Below are 6,708 nucleotides of genomic sequence, written 5' to 3'. Positions count from 1 at the left end.
CCCCAAAGGCAAGAATTAAAAAAACAAAAACTTCGCACGTCACAGTATAACCGCCTACACATGACTCTGAACAAAGTATTTAGAAATAATGTTCTAGGCCAGGCAAATGGGAAGAGGAGTCATTCTCTAAATTGAAGTAAATGGCAGTGGCATTTTTCTGAGTCTGTTGGAGGAAACAATTTCCTTTAAGAGTTAATGAGGACCTTGCTCTCTGAAGTCTGAACTTTGAGCAATTCCAGAGAGACTTAGAATTTTCTCTATTTAGTTACAAGGGAAAAGAAATTATGGGTGCAGTTGATTCGGTCCAAAGCAGACTGGGACAAGAGCAAGGAGGTAAATCAAAAAGATGTAAACATGAGGGAACATAGAACATTAAAAATATCCCTCCATCCCCATGAATTCTGCAGTGAGTCGGGCCAGGTAATGATGGAACACCACTTTGGACCGCCTACCGCTCGTTGTACTGACGGGTACTTCTGTCAGTTGTGTACTCAGATGTCTACAGTCCTAAACTTCAGAATGTAAGTTCAGTCATTCTAGCTCAGTTCTTGGTGCCTTCATCTGGTCATGCATGAAACAACCTCGTGTATTGGTGTGGATCTATAGCTGAACCACCTGGACCCCAACTGGCAAGATGGTAGCTTAGGCTAAATAAACAGCATCCCTTCTACCATGTTACATCCTACGATTCCCTTCCTCTCTGGAAGCCATATACATTATACACACACCTCGTGAGAAGTAATATTCTGACTTCAGAAATGGATGCTAATATTGTGTTTCTTTTTTTTCTTTCTTTTTTTTTTTTTTTAAGTTCTCAAAACATCTGTGCCTTTACCAAGGGAGGGAAGGGGAGAGGATACATAAATGCTGGCGGTTAGGTCGAATCCACCCGAACCATCCTCGGCAGCCACGGTCCTCGCAGACGGGGGCAGTCACCACTCCGTCTTCTTCTCGTCCATGGACACGCCCCCAGGACCCAGGGCCACCACCAGCAGCAAGCCTCCGATCACCGACATGGTCTGGAAGAAGTCGTACTTCAGGAAGTTGTGAATGGGCTTGTAGACGGGAATGGTCCAGAAGGCGTTGAAGTACACGTTGATGGCGAACAGCCAGACCACGAGCGTCAAGGCGGCCAGCTTGGTTTTAAAACCGATGGCCACTAAGATCATCTGAGCTGTGCCCACGATGTTCTGGAGAATCGAGAAGAAGCTGGCGTCAAAGTGGAGGAGGGTCATGAACATCAAGACGAGCAGGACCCTGCCTCCGAGCTGCATGTACTGGCGGGGGGAGCTCTCGCGCATGGTGGGGACGCCCGCAAACATGCTCTTCCCTTCAGAACGGGACTCCGCCAGGAGCAGCAGCAAGCCTCCTCCCAGGGCCAGGTTCCTCATCAAAAACTTCAGGTCCCAGAGGATGCTGTAGGCGACGGTCTGCAGCGCTATGATTCCGAAGAGCCCGAAGCAGGCGTACTGCACGAAGTTCCTGCTCAGCACCAGGATGCAGCCCGTCAGCTGCCCGAGCAGGCTGAGGAGCACGAAGGAGGAGGCCAGCAGGTAGCCACAGCTCCAGGTGCTGTCGATGTAGTCACGCTGCTCGCTCCACTGGAACCACATGCGGATGCCGTCCTCCAGGAAGGTGCTGATCAGGCAGAGGCACGCCACGTGCGGCAGGTACTGCTTGGTGACGCGCAGGAACTGGTCGGCTAAGTCCTCGGCCGTGCCCATCAGGTCGTTCTAGCCCATGGAGGCGGCGGGAAGCTCCGCTCGATCGCTCGGTCGCTCCCTCGGCGCCCGCGCCAGCTGCGGCCTCCACAGGAAGTGCCCGGCGGCCGGCCTCGCTCGGCGTCAGCGGCTCCAGCGGCTGCCACGTAGGCCAAGCCTTAAAGAGGCCGCCGCTAATATTGTGTTTCTGATTGTAAGCTACTCAGCTTTGTAATACCACCAAAAGGATGAAAGTCACTTGCCTGTTTACAATGCTTTATAAGCTACCAGAGCTTTTATTTCTATTTTCTTACTTTTTTCTATCCCCGTTGGGTAGATACAGATTTTTAAAGATGAGAAATCAAGTTGAGGTAACTTAAATAACAAACTTGGGTCATGTTTCTAGTCAAAAGACCTATGATTAAGGTTTTCTTTTTTGAAAAAATCTTAACAATCCTGCTGCCTCACCATTCTTTCCAGCATAAACTACCAGAGAACTGTTTCCAAGGCATAAATAAAGACTTTCTTAGGAAGGCTCTTTTTGTTGACCATTATCTGAACTTCTCTTTCTCACTGCTAAGTTTGTTCTAACCACAATCTTATTACATGCAATTTAGTCAATTTTTGTTTAATAAAAGTCCTCTTGTAGGAATATTATATACTTTCTATTGTTGAATTTAAAAAACAATAAGTAAGTATGCATTCTGTGAGAACAATGCAAATGTATATTCTTTAATAAGAAATGACACAATTCTCAGTTGCTGGCTTCCAATCTAAGAATGGTAAAACAGGCAGATTCACTTTATGAAAAAGGGTTTGCAAAGCCCTTAATAAAATGAATGGTGTTGTACAAACAGAGGCTTTGTAACTGCGAGGTGGGGAGGCTTGAATAAACTGCGCTTTCCTTCTGATAAAAATGAAAGAATTGACCCATTTGAACTTTCATTCTTCACAAAGATTCATTAAACATAATCTATCAACTTACCAAGGTGATCTTGAACATGAATAAAAGTCTATGCTGTATCAAGGATAAAAGGCAGATATTTTAGTTTGTTTTTTAAGAATATTTTTCATTTAGTGAATGTTATGGAGAGCAAAAGTTAAAATAAATACTGTATTTTTTCCCCAAAGCTACAGTAAATAATTCCAAATTCTCCCCATGCCTGTGATAAAATGGCTGTTGTAGTTTCTATAAAGGATCCTTAACCTGATTGTGAAATTATGGAACTTTTACAACTGTGGAGAAAAGGAAATGCCATGTTGTCCAATCTGGAATTTTATTGATTATTTTCCCTTCACTATATTTATTTTCTGAGACCCTCAATCCTAAAACTCAGCACTGATTCCATTCTTCTAGTCTGAGACTTTTAGTTTACTGCTTATATAATATATACTTTCTATTATTGGAAAATAATTTAAACGTATGATTTTTTTAAAGGAAATGCAAATTGATATGCTCCAGTAATACCTGTCTGTGTGCCAAAAGGTCCAACAGATGAAGTCCACATTTCTCAAGCTTTAGCTGACAGCATAATGTGTCATTCTCTTCAGGGTCCTACACCTCAAGTCGGCATAACCATTTGTTTTAGGGATGGAAGACAGGGAGACATTCTAGGTCATTTGTATGGGGTCAGTGGTGTTTTCAGCTAGATTTCCTTTGTCCAAATTACAGCTTGATCACAGAGTATGTCAGATTTCCCATCAGAACCGGACAGGAAATCCACACGGCTCTGGAAAGATCAGATAGCAACTTGACACATCTGAATGCATGAAGTGTCAAGTTGGCAAGCTACTAAAAAAATGTTGACTCCCTCAACAAAACAGTCAAAGCAAAGGGCAGAAAGGACAAAGGAGATGGAAAATATGTCCAAACAAAGACTCTCCCCTCAGAGCAGGGAGGTTCTAAAAACTACAGGACACCAACCACAGACCTAACGATCCTAACTTAGGGGTGGACTGAGAAATGTAAGAGCCAGCATAAAATAGAGCAAACACAGATATTGCTAGATTTTCTCCTTTTCAGTATGAAATAAGGGCTTCCTCCCACACCTATCTAGAACCAAAGCTGAAACCTGGTGATTTGAATATGTCAAAACAATGACATGACTGTTCTTCCTCTGCAACCATTCGCTTCTTGGTTTTCTTAGGAGCAGAGGTCTCTTAAAGGCCCATCCAAAGGTCAGCGGTTTATGGACTACCTGTATGCCATGGATCAGCACCTGGCACAGAAAGCCCAGAAATGGAGGAGGTGGAGCAAACTCTCAGATGGGAGTAGTAATGGTGGGAACAGTGGTGGCCACTGTCCTGTATCCTCAGATGCATCTGTTTATGTCTGCTTGTGTTGGGCCTCTGTCCAAGGGCTTCAGCTCAGTAAGAGACTCAGTTTTGAACACCTGTGTCCCTGTCTCCAAAGAGACACTTGGAGTGGACTTCCAAGTCAAGGAAACTGCTCTTTGGGACAGTGGAATACTGATGCCTAGGGCCCCTTTCGCTAAGCTCTTCCCTGAGTGTTCTGTATTTCTTCAAACCATGCTCGGTGGCAGTGGTGCATGGCCCTTAAGATTAAGCCTTTACAGAGGAAGAGTCTATGTTCTGTCTGAAACATGCCAGCAAATAAACTCTCTGAGGGAAGACTCTTGTGTCCATTGCACCGCCGTACACATAGTATGCAGCATGTGTACACAGCAAGTGTTTGCTGGATGAATAAAATACAGCATAGTTTTGTCAGGTTGAAGCCTTTTACAAGTAGCTGCTCTAACTCTCATCCGCATTATTTTTATGGAAGTTTCAGTGGGATCATGACTGCTAAAACAGCTAGAGATTTGTTCCTCCACTGGAGCTGATAAATCAGTGAACTGATGTCTGACATTGAAGACAACATAAAATGAATTAATTTGTAATTTGTCAATACAGGTTCTATGGGTTGAGCTAAGTAGAATAGTTGGGAAGCCACTCATGTCTGATAAGATTTGTACTGCTGTTTCATGAACTTAGTAGTTGTATCTTTGCTTTATGGGCTGGAAAGGGATGCTAGTGATTGTCCTGGCTTTTAGTGAAATAAATTACAAAAGCAATGAAAATATTTTGACTCCTATTATGCAAGGCCCTAAGAGGAGGGGAAAGGAGATCAAAGACAATAATGTCTCTGCCATTAAGAAGCATAAATCCTAGTTGAGGGGAAAAGACATGTACACATCTGCATGGCTCACACCTTAATTTCATATGGAACTTGCTCAAATGCTTTATCCCCTTACTGGAACTTATTTTGCTTTATGTTCTTACCACACATTTGTTCATCATCTATCTCCTCCCACTAGAATGTAAGCCTATGAAGATAAAAGGGATTTGTTTATTTTGTTCGTTGCTCTGTTTCCAGTGCCCTGGACAGTGGTTGGTACACAGTACCCCTTAATAAATGTTTATTGTTGAATGAACTGTCAATATCAGGTAACCTATAATTTCCTCATTGATTTAAGGCTAAAAAAACTGTGAGTCCTTCAATGATAACATTTTACAGTCACCTATGCTCAAGGACAAATGTCCAGCCACTAAATAATATAAGAATTTTAAGACAAAAACAAAACAAAACCCTTTTCTTATCCTATTCAGAAAAGAACTGTGGAAGCCAGTAGATTCCAGTTCTTTCAAACATGTATTAAGACATCTTATTTTCAACAAAGCATTTTTTTTCTTTTAGTTTCCAGTGTTTCTATTAGAGTCAGTTCTCTTTTACCACTCCTGCTACTGACGTAATAACAGTCCAGATGGGCCTCAAAAATGTCTGATGGCATTTTGTACTATACAGAGTCTTATACTCACAGAAATAAAATTTTTATGGATGTTACTGTCTTTGGGGATATGAAGGCCACAGCATCTGAACTGATTACTTGAGGGGGGAAAAATCAATCAATATATAACTGCTTAATGTCTCCCAGACTCTGAATTACAGAAAAACTTTTGTTGAAACACAATGAAGTTATATTGTGCAATTCAATCACAGAATAAATCATTGAGAGTTGTTTTTGCCCTAAAATCCATCAATAATAGGAAAACTGTTTGGTAGCAAATGCAATTTTGAAGACTGATGTGAACTGTCTACTTAAATAGCCATAACAGCAACCAATTAAACTTTCTCATAGTCATTGTCCTCCTTTTATTTTATTTACTTATTTCTTTTTTTGTAGACTGGTATCTTGGAAAACACCTGATGATGACAACTAAAGGAACTGTAATTCTGCTGCCTTCGCTTGACTTATTTTTGCCTTCGGGAATGAATAAGCATGTAAATTAGACATGAATCATTTTAGTCACTTGTCAGTTCAAAACTATTTGTGAGCAAGGTAGGCCAAAAATGACTGCTGGGGATTGTAGAATCTATTGGAACAGATTGCTTTCTTTAAAATATATTACTTTCTCTAATTGAATTAGGTGAGCTTTATGTAATTGACACATAGACGAACCTGAAGGGTTGATGAGCAGGAGGTCAGGCTAAATTTAAAATCAGAAAATCACTTAATATTGAGCAAGATGATATTTAACTTACATTCCAGTCAGACACGGTATAATTTTCAGAAATCGTAGCCCATCACTACATACCTACTAACAGTGGGAAGCTGAAATCTCTGTAATAGAGTGGAAAATATAATTAACAAATTCATCAACCTGGACTGTCAAATAGCCTATCAGATATTTTCCAAGCTCATTGGGTGTTAAGGGCCACCGGGTGAGCCTGTTAAAAATACTTAGTCTCAAGTTCCTCTCCATGCCTGAGTTCTGCAGATTCTGATGAAGTGGGCACAATCTGAACAAAAGGAAAAACCTTCCTATAATTCTACCAGGAATTACATGAAAATAGCTTTATCTTCCCTCAGGGACTAAATAAAATGACCGACAACCGTATATACAGCTATTTCTAATTATCTACATGTTTGCTGGATCCAGGGGATTATTAAATTAGATTTTAAATCACCAGGGACAGAAGTTTGATCACATCCAAGTTTGATTAGTA

At 41.4% G+C, this 6,708-nt stretch overlaps 1 pseudogene; it reads right to left on the bottom strand.

Moving 5' to 3' along the window:
- Positions 1–776: 776 nt before the first annotated feature.
- LOC105083633 (surfeit locus protein 4 pseudogene) lies at positions 777–1,796 on the bottom strand (annotated as a pseudogene).
- Between the last annotated feature and the right edge of the window lie 4,912 nt (positions 1,797–6,708).

Source organism: Camelus bactrianus, chromosome 14, assembly GCF_048773025.1.
Source record: "Camelus bactrianus isolate YW-2024 breed Bactrian camel chromosome 14, ASM4877302v1, whole genome shotgun sequence".
In the NCBI taxonomy this organism is placed as follows: Eukaryota; Metazoa; Chordata; class Mammalia; order Artiodactyla; family Camelidae; genus Camelus; species Camelus bactrianus.
This window is presented reverse-complemented; position numbering and strand designations above follow the sequence as displayed.